This window comes from Lactuca serriola, chromosome 3 (assembly GCF_051521515.1).
Source record: "Lactuca serriola cultivar US96UC23 chromosome 3, Lser_US96UC23_V15, whole genome shotgun sequence".
In the NCBI taxonomy this organism is placed as follows: Eukaryota; Viridiplantae; Streptophyta; class Magnoliopsida; order Asterales; family Asteraceae; genus Lactuca; species Lactuca serriola.
This window is the reverse complement of record NC_136410.1, coordinates 282,565,045-282,579,117: the sequence shown is the minus strand read 5'-3', so window position 1 is coordinate 282,579,117 and position 14,073 is coordinate 282,565,045. Positions and strand designations below refer to the sequence as shown.

Sequence of the window (14,073 nt, the reverse complement as noted above, 5' to 3'; positions counted from 1 at the left end):
CAGGTATTTGCTCAATCACGGGTGGTTGATTCCTGTTTTCATCAGCATTTCCAACTCCACTTCTTGTTCTCACCATTTTTTATCTACACACCGAATAAGGTGAAATTAGATCCTCATTCACGATAGATATTCAAATCGTCCTTATCACTTCGAAACGTTTATATGCTAGTTCTAATATCGTACCCATACGCTTAGAATCCTAAACACATAAGGTTTCCAGATCTGGTCTGCAACAGACCATAGATCCGAACAAATAATAGCATCAATATAGCTATCACACAAAACATTTTGCACATAAAAGCATTTTAGGCATCATTCCTAAAATAAACTAGTGCTTGTGTCAATTTAGGTGTACCACCTAACATATTTTAGACACACTCCTCACAATAATTACTTAGCATTCTAAGTTTAAGTCTAGAAATTTCCTACAAATTCCTAGTTCGCTTAAACTAATGCTCTGATACCAACTGTGACATCCCCAATTTCATGGCCATAAAAGACCGATTTGTTTATGCTTTGTTTTTTTAAAATCAGAGTAATCGTTTAAAGAAAATTGTTGCGGAATTTGTCCCCAAAATAAAAAAAAATATGATAAGAATTTATCAAAGCATTTCTTAAAGAAAAATATTTTCATTATATAACAAAATCTCGGGATGTCATGTTCCGATACAAACACATAAGCATAAACAGAACTTACATTTATTTACACTAATGATTTACATCTTCTTTATTCTCTCAGTGAAATATGTCTTCGTATTGATACCTGTGATACAAAGAAAACTGAGTGGGTCAGGCTTGGGAGTCTGGTGAGCATATAGGGTTTTCAACCCACAATAATACATTTATTATATTCAATTATCAACAATCAACCCAAATACCCATCCCCATTATCTTCTTTATTTATTAAGGTTTTACCCTAAGAATCAATTATACTTTCTTCATCATTCCTAAGGGTTTACCTAAGGAACTGGCACACAATCCATTTGCTACCACAGTTTATACAACAGGCACTACGTCGCATAAGTCACCAGGGTTCATACAATTGGCACTACGTCTCATAGTCACCAGGGTTTACACAATAGGCACTACGTCTCATAGTCACCTGGGTTTACACCAAAAGGCACGAAGTCACATCGTCACCAAAGTTTATCAAATAGGCACGAAGTCGCATCGTCACCAAGGCTTACTCAATAGGTACGAAGTCGCATCGTCACCAACTATTCCATCTACCCATGTTCTACCCAATATTTTTGTAGATATAAATACAAACACAATTTAAATCATTTAACACCCGTATAAAAACATCAATTTCAAATCCATCTCAAATAGATAATTAATATATAACACATAGCACGTATTTTATAAAATACTTCATATTTATGTGTAAGATGAAAGTGACTATACACTCACTTGATTAGAAGATGATCAGGCAACACTACGGCTTGCAGAAGTAATGTTTCTCCGTAGATCTAGAAGATCTTCATAAAAACCGGCTCCTCGCGGGCAGCGCTTCGGCTCGGGAATAACGCTCTTCGGGATCCTCGGGGCTTCGAATCTTGCTTCGAGGCTCGGGTTCTATTTATAGGCTGAGGGTCTGGGATTACGCGGGGCGTACTCAGTATGCGGGGCGTACTAGAGTTACGCAAGGCGTACCTTGACGTCATTGCGTGCATCGACTGGTGGCACTCGAGTATTGGTCAGACAAGTTGCACCCCTTTGAGTACGCTGGGCGTACTCAAATTACGCAGGGCGTAATTTGACTCGTCAAACTTCTAAATTGCGTAACTTTCGCATACGAAGTCCGTTTTCGACGTTCTTTATATCCACGCGTAGGTGAGACTATGCTCTACAACTTTCGTTTAGACTCTGTTGGCTAATTTTGACTTTATTTTTATTATATTATTTTTAGTAGGCCGGGACTGGAAAACTCCGTTATAAATTCATAGCTTCTTCATCCGACGTCCGTTTTCGCCTATCTTTTTATCGTTTCACTACAATTGACGAGATCTTCGATTCTCGTTTAGATTGTCTTGGCTAAAAACAGCTCGATCTCAAATCGAGTATTCGGGTTGCATACTGCTAAGCTGAAACTTAGAAAAATCATAACTTCCTCATACGAAGTCAGATTTGGACGTTCTTTTTATGCACGCTCACGGTTTAATGAACTCTACAAATTTCATTTAGATCACTAAGGCTAAATATCGCTCTAACATAAATTCACTTTTTACGTCGCACTGTGTCGTGCTGGTTCTGTCGCGAAACTTCGACAGGTCATAACTTCTTCGTTATTACTCGGATTTCGGCGTTATTTATATGCACGAAAACCTTGTAACATATACTATAACTTAGTTAAGATTATTCATTCTAAATAATCTTTCATCAAAAATTCATTTTTGACGCCTATCGTCTCTAAATTGACTAGCCCTGATCTACGGGCGTTACAGATCATGTTGAGGATAGGAATATCAAAGTTCATTTTGTTAAAACCACAGATCAACTGGCAGATATTTTTACTAAACCACTTGATGAAAAATATTTTTTGAGAATCTTAAATGGATTAGGAATGATGGAAGCTTGTTATGTTCCAACCTCTAACTAATTTGTCTTTTCTTTAATAATCGAAGGTTTGCACTAAACCTTCCTATTGATACAATTTCATTTAGAGATTACTGTTCATGTTTAGAGCTTCAGTACTCTTCATTTTCGACATTTGCTCTGAATTGATCATCGATTGTTGCTAACAAGACAAGGAGTAGCGAAGGTAAATTTTATGTTCTAGCGAAGGAGTAGCGAAGGCCTACCAAAGGATCTTTTGAAGAACTAGCAAAGTCATAATTGAAGGACTAGCATAGGTATTATTTTGTTTGTTTTCATTGAAAAATTCTAAAATCCAGAAAGATTTTCTTTATTTTTGTCTTTTATTCCTAAAATCAAAAAGCCAAAAGATTTTCTTTATTTTTTTCTTTTATTTCTAAAATTCAAAAATCTCAAAAATATTTTTTTACTTTTGATTTTTTTTATTTTAGTATCTTGTTGGATATTTCATTGTAACACATGTTGTACATAAGCATGAACAAGCGAAGCTCAAAATGGATAAGGTATTATTCGATACTCATTGAGTAGTTAAGTGTCCCAGGAAGCATGTTGCAACATGTTGTCTAAAGCCTCTCTGACTCATTATTTGCAAAGCCTTAATGAAAATTTTCTTCCCGGTAGGCTGTATTAACGACAGTTCTCGAGCTACCATTCTCTTCTCAGTTTAAGTTAAGAGATGATTGCATTTTCATATTTTTCGCAGAGGTACAATGAATTCTTTTATCCAATATTTTTCACTCAAAATTTCTTACACATTGCACACATAATGAAACATGTCACAAGAAATCTCTAGTAAAAAACAACTAGGATGTAGGTATGCCAAAATTTTGTGTTTATGATCTCAAATAATTTCTCCATGATGAGAGTGAGACCCAACAAACATTTCACCTTTAAGAAATTGACAGTGAACAATTTATTGTTAAAGAATTTTTACAAAGAATTGACGAACGAAGCCTCATGTTTCAATGTACCTTTTCAAATGTTCAAAATCTCATTTTCAGTTCTTATGTGTGATCTAAATGAAATGTACTAATCCCAAGTCATTTATTCCCAATAAGATCCAATTCATTATTTTCTATGAGATTAGATTTTCATTTGAACATTTACTTCGATCTTTATTCGCTTACAATTTTTCCAAGGCTTACTTTGATAATAATTACACTAATCACTCAATTATTTTCTTACAATGATTTCTTCTTATGTTAAGTTGCAAATTTGTTTAAAAATTAAGTGTACCTTTGATACTTGCTAAAAGAGCCCCTTCGATACTTGTTTATAAGTATTCAATTGTAATTCACGAGAAACCACACAAGCAATTTGATTTCTCTCTTGATATCGAAGGAGGAGTATCTTTGACCAGGATCTTACTACCTTTATATCAAAGTTACTTTGATATCACACTTTATCCAAAATTTCCTTATTTTGCTTCTATCTTTACATTTGGAACACATTGACACTGTAATCCTCGAGGTTTTGGGTATTACCAACCCATACCAAGATTTCGTAAGGTATGGAGTACGATTTCATTTAAAATTCCCAGAAGTGAATGAGGCCCAACCTTAACTATCGAAGACTAGTCATTCAAATCTGTCAAGGCTTCTTGATTATTCGATTTTGTTGGTGATATCGAGATGACCGTTGAGAAGAGACGTTACTGTTGCTTTATCTTGAATCAAGAAAAATACTCATTATGTGTATATGTGGAAGATTAGTATGGTTTCACTTTGGTTACCTACTTTCCACATGGCAGTTATTAAATTCGGGCTTGGTTTAATTTTGAATTTCTTGCTAGTTATAAAAGACAATTCGGCGGTTCAATTTAATCTTTTTGATTTCCTGAATTCATGTAGGAACCCTAACCCTATTTACTAATCATTTCCAAAATTCTCTTCTCGATCATCATGTCCACTGCTAATACAGTTGTTGATCACTTCAACATAACTGACAATGAAGTTTGTAACAATTGGTAAAAAAATGGTCGGTGTTCGGCGGTCAAACCACCGCGAACCGCTATGTATTAATGAAAAAGTGCATGTAATTTTATGTTTATAATGTATATTAAAGATATTATATTTATAATTACTTTTGTAACATCTCAAAACTTCTATCGTTGAAGATCGAATCGAAAATCACCAAAAAAAATTAAATTTATTTGTTACGTTAAAAAAAAATTTGCATTAAGTTTATTTGAGAGTTGTGGATAAGAAATTTGAATAGATTATGTTCTCTAAATTCCGTGAATATAAAGAACATCCAAAACAGAGATCGCATGAGAAAGTTACGCCTCTTTAATGTTATAAGAATTGATATTTATTTGATTTTCCTTAAAAGAACTGTGCACTGCTTCGTTTAAATTAGCTACGAGCCTCGTAAATTATTTCTGAGCACGTTTTTGAACTTAGACCATGTTTTATTATTTTATTCATTTTTATGACATTTTTAGTCTCGACCAAAATCAGATTCGTAAAATCTGTCGAATCCAAAACAATTAATCGTGAAACTTTAAACATCATTTCACGGAGTTCCGTATATCCAAACTAAAATCCTTTAGGATTTCATCTGGAATCACCATGATTGAGACAATAAACAAACACATTCATAAAAATTTTCATATGACCGGATCTATAAACACACAGACCGAGAAACGAGACAATGAGCGTGTTTGGTACAGAGTTTTTGGAAGCGTTTGAGAGCTTCTACTTTTAGTTTTTTTTTGATAAAACGCTTTAGTTTAAACAAAAAGCTTCGTTTGGCAGTACGAGCGTTTAGCTTTTAGTTTTAACAAAACGCCCCGACTCTAAAAGCTACTTCATGTAGCGTTTAACAAAACGCTCATGAGCTTTTGAAATAAATTTCCATAATTACTCTTAAAAATAAATTTATATATTTATTTATTTTTAATCAATTGTCCTTTTATGTAATTTTATATATTTCAAAAGCTTTCGGCTACTTTTGCCAAACATTCATATAAAAAATAAAAGATACAGCTTACCGCTACCAGCTACCCATTACCTGCTTCCAACTAACAACTATTTTTGCCAAAGACAACCAATATCACTATTTCACTAAAATACTACTTCGCATATGTTTAATTGTCAAAATATCTACCCAAAGGTCACCTTGACTTTTCAATAATTGAGTCCAGCTTCAAATGGAAGCTACCCAATTCCTTCGTCCATTATTGATCTGAACATCCCTCTCTCCATCTCCCATTTTTCTTTTCTTTTTCTTCTTCTTTCCTTCTTCAATTTCTGGCCAAATGAGAGGCTGTCGGCCACCATGGCAGTCCCTTTCCCTTGTGGACTCAAGCAATCAACAAACACCACTGGAGACTTGTTTCCGATCAGCACCAGCCAAACACCCATCTTAGTGAACTGCTTCTACCATCGAACACCGGAATGTCCCCGACGATGACCAAATCGAAGCTGAAGGTCACCGAACGTCGATCTCTCCACCTCCTTCTGATCGTCCTTCGCAGCTCCCTCCCCACCTTAGACGATGACAACGGCCCCAGCTGCCGCCTCCACTGCTTCTCCATCGATTGAAGCTGTTGAAAACACTTTTTTTAATCAATGACTACAACTGTTTCACACCCTCCTTTGAGTTTGCTAGCGGTGACGGGAGTAGTGAACCAAGAGGAGCTCGCTAGAGATCGTTTGCCCCTCTCCCTCCCTTCGCATTTTCTGATGCCGAATCAAAAAACGGAACCGACGAAGAAGCTGCCAGAGCAGCCCATCGCCACTGCGGTCGGCGACAGCAGCCACCTGCTGCTTTCATTTTCTTTCCTGGACCGTTGCCCGTCGATCAGTCACCATCGGACCTTCCCGATCGCTGCCTTCTTCGTTCATGTTCCTTTTTCCTTCTAGATCGGATGAAGACCGATACCTGTCCCTTTTTTGTTTGTATCAATTGCCCAAAAACAGTCCCCCACTTATATTAAATAATCAAAATCAGGCCTTTGACATAAATCTTTACAAGTCGTGTCCAGTTTGACTTAGTCATTACAAAAATGGTCCCTATATTGTTTTACAAAGATCAAAATTGTCCCTTTTGATTTAATTTATCACAAATCAGTCATTTTTGTTAGACAAATTACAAAACAATCATTTTTGCATATAAAGTATTTCAAAACAAGTCCTTTAGTTTAAAGTATTACAAAAATAGTCATGAGCTTTGTTTTAACTAAAAAAGACGTCGAGATGTGGTTTTTCACGTGAAGCTTCACCAAAACCGAGCCTAGATCGAGATCATGCAACGAATGTATCAAGCCTAGATCAAGATCACGCATCGAATGTGAGTTTCCTTATAGTTTTAATATATATATATATATATATATATATATATATATATATATATATATATATATATATATATATATATATATATATATATATATATATATGTGGGTGGGGGGATTTATGAGTATTCATCCGTTCGTTCATAAGAAAAATATTCATCATGCATCATTATAAATGTTATTATATATTACTTGTCATAATCATCATAAAATTTAATAGTCATAATAAACTCCACTATCACTATCATTTTTAAAACTATAAATTTTTATCGTAACTTTGATCCAAAACACAACTAAATTATTGTTCTTATAGAATTATAGTTATGAGTTTTTCAAGTTTAAATATTAATAAACAAGAACTAAATTTTTATTCGTAAAACACTGAAACAATCTAAAAAATTTCTTTTAGAATTAAAAATAGATTCTAAGATAGCAATATTCAATTGCATATCTAATATTGAAGCAATACATGTAATAGATAATAGTATAAATTGGAAACAAGAACAAATAAAAAATCTTGAAAATAAGATAACAAGATTAATTTGTTAAATATGTCTCAAAAATAGAAAAATCACTAATAATAACTACTCCGTTAATAAAAAGAAACTAAACATTTCATTTCAAAAATAAAAAATACACAAAACTTGTTAATATGGAAACTTTACAAGAAAAAGTAGAAACATTAACTAAATTATTTGCTGCATTAGAAATTTCATCCGAAATTCAAGAAATTAATACAGAAATAGAAAATAATTCAGATAACAATTACGCAGAAGTAATATATGATTTTTCATCCGATGATGAAAACCCTTATTCAAATCCATATAGAAATTCACAAAATAATTTTGGATTAAAACGAAAACAATCATATGTTGAATATGATTATCAAAGTCAATATATTTATGGACCACCTTCATTAAAAGAAAATTTTTTATATAGACAAAGAATGGTTAAAAATAAACAAAATAAATAGGAAAAAATACCTCCACAATACATACCTAAATTATTTACATTTCCAACAAATTCAGATATTCTCTTTATTGATTGTGATCATAATCCCGAAGCAAAAATTCAAGAATGGAGTAATAAAATGAGATTACAAATTCAGTTAACTGAAGAATTAAGAAATTTACACCCAACACTTTTTCTTAATTTTATCATTCATAAAACACAAGGTAATATATATCGTTTTCTCTCATCTCTTGATGAAACTGAAACAATGATGATAGCTACTATTGATGCTATGGAAACATTTAAAAATGGATTAAGTCGTCTTATTCAGGAATTCAAAGGAAAACAAATCGAAGATAGAGTATCATAGGAAGCTTTTCAATTAGAATCGTTATGCCTTTTAACTACTCTACGAATATGTAATATGTGTTATCTAGACCCATTTATATGCGAATATTCTGAACATTATTATAATTTAGATTCCACTAGAAAAAAAGATAACATTAGACATGTTTTATGAAAAATTACCATCATTAGTAAGTCAAAGTGTAATAAAAGATTTCCAAGAAGCATTACAACAAAATAAAATTGCAGATACTTTAGGAGCACAGATAAGTATATTAAAAGCATGGATGTCGAAATAATGTTTAAAATAAAAAACAACACAAGATGCAAAAATTGATTTATATTGTGACACCCTTTCTAATAAAGTTAATCAATATGGTTGTAAAGATAATAAAAAACAACGATATAAAAATAATATTTGGAAAAAACAAACTTATTAACCTAGATATAAACAATATTATAAACAAGGTGAAAGAAAATATTTTCGAAATAGAAAACAATATAAACAAAAATATCAATCTAAAACAAATTATTGCCCATCAAATAAAAAAGATTGTAAATGTTAGATATGCCAAGAGAACGGACACAAAGCTTATGAATGTCCAAAAAAGACTAAAAATGAAAAAGAAAAAAAATCTATTAAAAATTGCATATGATCTCGGATATGAATCTATAGAAGATTCAAATATAGATATTTATGCATATACAACTGATTCTGATTCAGATGCAGATAAATAATCCTATGGAGAAAGCATTATTGGGATTAGAACGTGAGGGAATGCTCATATCTAACTCATCTGAAGTATACATTGCCAAAGCATACAATGGTATGAAAATACCATCCGAAGTATACTGTGACATCCCCAAAATCACGGCCAGAAAAGACCGGTTTGTTTATGCTTTATAAAAATCAGAGTACTTCATTTCATAAAAATGTTGCGGAATTTGTTCCCAGAAAAACATGGTAAATACGTTATTAAAACATTTTCGAATAAACGTATTTATTTCATTTTAAAACGTTTGGGATGTCATCGTTAATACAGAAACATAAGCATAAACAGAACTTACAATTATTTACACTAGTGATCTACATCTCTTTAAATCTCTCAGTGTATTGTGACTTCATATCAACACCTGTGATATAAATAAACTGAGTGGATCAGGTTGGGAAACCTAGTGAGCACATAGAGTTTTCAACCCACAATAATATAATTATTATTTTTAAACATCAAACAATCAACCCAATTACCCATTCCTGTTATCCTCACATTACGTCCCTAAAACATCTAACACAAGGGACCTAGTCAAAAGACTATCATTGGGATGGAGTATATCTGGTGAGCACACAGTTCGAATAAACACACAGTTCGAATAAACACACAGTTCGGTTAAACACACAGTTCGACTAAACACCTACAGGTTGCGAGCCTGCTAGTGTTCCACTGGACTGTCTAGAATAGTCCGTGGTCGTCATCTATACTCCGCTAGATGACTAGATCATCAAGAACAACTATAACGAGGCATATCATTATTTCATTTTATCACACAGCAACTAATACATCTACCCATGTTTTACCCAACACATTTTGTAGATATAAAATACATATACACTTTAAATCATTGAAAACATGTATAAAACGTTTATCCAGCATAGATAGCAAGTATACAGATAATATACACACACAACACGTAATTTATATAAAATACTTCATATCTATGTGTAAGCTGAAAGTAACTATGCACTCACTTGAGTAGGTGGTGACTCAGCACTCGGACAACGCTTCGATACTCTCAAAACGATATTCCTTCGATAAAACCTAGTACCGATACCACTAGGGTTTAGTTTAACGATAACCGCGACAAATTAATTAGTCTGACTATTATTAAGCGTTAATAACGCTCAATATAACTCATAATAATAGCCCAAATAATTATTTTAAGGACCTAATAACATTCCTATAATTATTTGAAAGGTATATTAAAAATTGCGTAAGCGTAGCATACTTACAGCGAATTTTATCGAAAACCGAAACTTAATTGGAGCAGCGTTTCGAAACTGAAAAACTCCTTTTTCTCGGGACTCCGGGAGCCTCGGGGTTCCCTAGGGTGCTAAGGGGTTTTTCTAGGGTTTAGGGGGGTTTAGATGAGCTAGAGAGAGAAACTAGTGAGAGAAAGAAGTGAAAAATGGTGTGAGAAATGAAGAACCCTCGCTGCCTTTTTATAGGTGCGCGCCCTCGGTCGTATGCTGGACGTACAGCAACACTACGCGGGGCGTAGTTCGGATAAGGGTGCCACCTCGGACCAGCTGTCTCGCATTCATCGGAAGGATAAGGCCGAAGGGTACGCTGGGCGTACCGAACTCGGACGCGGGGCGTAGGGCGAAGCGACGCGTCCTTCATCCGAAGCGAGCCGTGATCAGCAAGCGACAGTTAGGATTGAGCCACGTCATCAGTCTCCCACAGATTTCGCAATTTCCACTCCCGACTTCTAAAAATCATAACTTTCACATACGAGCTCCGTTTTCGACGTTCTTTATATCCACGCGAAGGTGGGAACGTACTCTACAACTTTCATTTAGACTTCGTTGGCTAATTTTGGCTCGATTTTAATTTTTATATTATCAACGGGCCGAGACACGATTGGTCCGTTAAATCCTCATAACTTCTTCATCCGACATCCGTTTTCGCCCATCTTTTTCTCGTTACGCTACTCTCAACGAGGTCTTCGATTCTCGTTTAGGTCGTGTCGGCTAAAAACCGCTCGATCTAATATTCGAATTTCGGGCTGTACACTGCTAGTCCGAAACTTCGAAAAATCATAACTTCTTCATACGAAGTAAGATTTGGGCGTTCTTTTTATCGATGTTCTTAGTTTTACATATTCTATGACTTTCGTTTAGATTGCTAAGGCTAAATCTCGCTCTATCGTAAATTCACTATTTACGCTTCCCGGTATCGTGTCGGTTCCGTCGCGAAACTTCAACGGGTCATAACTTCTTCGTTATAACTCGGATTTCGGCGTTCTTTATATGTACGAAAACCTTGTAACATAATCTACAACTTGGTTAAAATTATTTATTCTAAATAATCTTTTGTCGAAAAGTCGTTTTCGACCCCCATTGCCTCTAATTTGACTAGCCCGGATTTGCGGGCGTTACATATACAGTGGTATGAAAATACCACCAAAAGCATACAAAAATGAAATATACAGTGATATAAATATATAACCAAAACATACATTGATATGAAAATTCTCATATCAACATTTGAAATATTAAAAGCAAACAAATATGAGCAATCCTTCCGGTACCCAAAAGGCACAAGTATTCAGACAGCAGACATATTGAAATGGAAGCAATCATGAAGCAAATACAACACCAGCTCAAACAGAAGCAGGAGCAAAAAGCATCATTAATTAAACAACTTGAACTAGTCAATCGTGAAGAAGAGCAACTATAACAGACACTACAAATTTTATCATCTTATTCAGCACCTAAAGAAGAAGCAGCTAGTAGCTCAACAACAAAGCAACAAAAAGAACACATTCAAGAAATATCATCCGATGATAGTCAACCACAAACAATACATAAAACAGAAAAACAACCTACGCCACCAAACCAAGAAGAATATCCACTACTTCAAGCCGATCATAAAAACATAAAGAAATGGTATGTGATTTTCAATTGAGAAAACAAAGGAATATATGACAATTGGGGAATTGCCAACTCATATATTCTTTGAAAAATGTCATACAAAAAAGTTACAAAACAAAAAATGAAGCAGAAGCTGCATACAGAGAAGCATACAAAGAAGTCATAAAAAGATAATGTCGAATGTTCAAAAACAATTCTCCTTGCACCACAAAAACCCATATCCAGCTATTTCCACCACACAGAAACCTGTATCCATCCCAAAATCTCTTAATCAACTATATGCCAAAATTGCCCTTGAAGCCATTCCATCAACCAAAGAAAAAGAAGCCATGAAAAAACCAACTACCCAAAAATTTGCTAAACTATGGGATAGTCTAGTCTCATACACAGAAGTTCATTATTTAATGGGTAATCGAAACTTTTGAACAACCGTTCGAAAAGTTTTCCCATCAATTAGCAGAATTATCTAATGATCTAAAGAAACAACTTTGTAAACATATCATGAAATTGTTGCAATCGTATGATTGCAATACGACAAACATATGTTTACATTTTAAACCCCTAGACTATGGAGGGTCTTACACTTTATGTTAAATGAGGGTCTTACGCTTTATGAGGGTCTTACCGACACTACATTATTTCAGACAATAATTATACAATGAGGGTCTTACGCTTTATGTCGTATTGCAATAGATAGGGCTTTGCTATTTAGAAATAAACAAACATGTATTTACATTTTAGACCCCTAGACCCTCCATAGTCTAGGGGTCGGAAATGTAAATATATGTTTGTCGTATTGAAATCATAGGCTCGAAAGAGTCGGTTACAATTATTTTTGCAATCGTATGATTGCAATACGACAAACATATATTTACATTTTAGACCCCTAGACTATGGAGGGTCTTACACTTTATGTTACATCCTACCGACACTACATTATTGCATATACAGACAATAATAATATAACGACAAATAAAAAATAATTACAATCCCTTCTACACTAAAAGGATAAGTGTCTTCAATAATGATTTTTTACATCATTGCTTGCGTCATTCCTCCCGCCACCGAAAGGACAAATTTTTCTGAATGATGTGTGCTTCGGTCATGCCTGACGTTAGTCTTCCATGAATAGTGTTTTTTCCTTATCTGAGTTGTTTTATGATGGCTTGTATTCTCTGGTTAATGTATCTGCTATATGATTGTTGGTGCTTTTGATATACTTGAGGTATGGATGAAACTGATGTAATTGTAATTGTCAACGGATTAAACGTCCACGACAATAATCTTCTTGTAATTTATATCGCCAAATGCCAAGTAGATACTAATAATGATTGATGAATTTTCTATTTCTTGAGACATATTTAACAAATTAATCTTGTTATTTTATCTTCTAGATTTTTTATTTGTTCTTGTTTATTAATATTTACAAAACTCATGATTAAAACTTTATAAAAACAAAATGATAATGTTCTTCAAAGTTACGTTTAAAGTTTTTAGAAATAAATACAGTGGGATAGTGATATTAAATTTGTAATACGAAAAGTTGAAAAACTTTTATGGAATATGAAATGAATTTAACTTCTTGATACTCATAATTGCATTAAACCTTCTTACAACAATTGTTTCAATTGTTGGTGGATAGGATTGAGTTATGACGATGAATATGAATATGTATTATCATATATTTAAAAAGAGGAATATTCATTATCATGTTTATGATGCTGCATATGCATATATTCATATGAACGAAAGATTGAGTATGCATAATAATAATAAGAACGTTACTTAGCTTTGATACCAAAATTAAAGACATGACGGTATTAATAAAGATTAAGAGAAGATTATACCTGAATGATGCGTTGGATTATATTGATGATGAATTATGTTGAATAATTGGATGATTATGTGGATAGTTTGGATAGGGCTCTGGTATTCAGAAATAGACAAACTATTTCAACAGAGGAAGAATTTTGAGATTCAACTCAAGTCTTAAACACTCAAATAACTCTTCTTTATTTCTTATGGGCAAATGCCCTATATATAGGCTCGAAGGAGCAGGTTACAATTATTGTTGCAATCATATTATTGCAATACGACAAACATGTATTTACATTTTAGACCCCTAGACTAATAATGACACTTGTCCTTTCAGTGTGGAAGTGTAATTATTTGTTATTTGTCGTTGTATAATTATTGTCTGAAATAATGTAGTGTCGGTAGGATGTACCATAAA

At 33.6% G+C, this 14,073-nt stretch overlaps 1 long non-coding RNA gene across 1 annotated transcript; it reads left to right on the top strand.

Annotated features, from left to right (window-relative positions):
- Positions 1-5,705: 5,705 nt before the first annotated feature.
- LOC145094024 (uncharacterized) lies at positions 5,706-13,209 on the top strand. The gene is made up of 2 exons (XR_013703184.1): positions 5,706-6,888; positions 8,913-13,209. It is a non-coding gene; the product is annotated as an uncharacterized LOC145094024 (long non-coding RNA).
- The last annotated feature ends 864 nt before the right edge of the window (positions 13,210-14,073 follow it).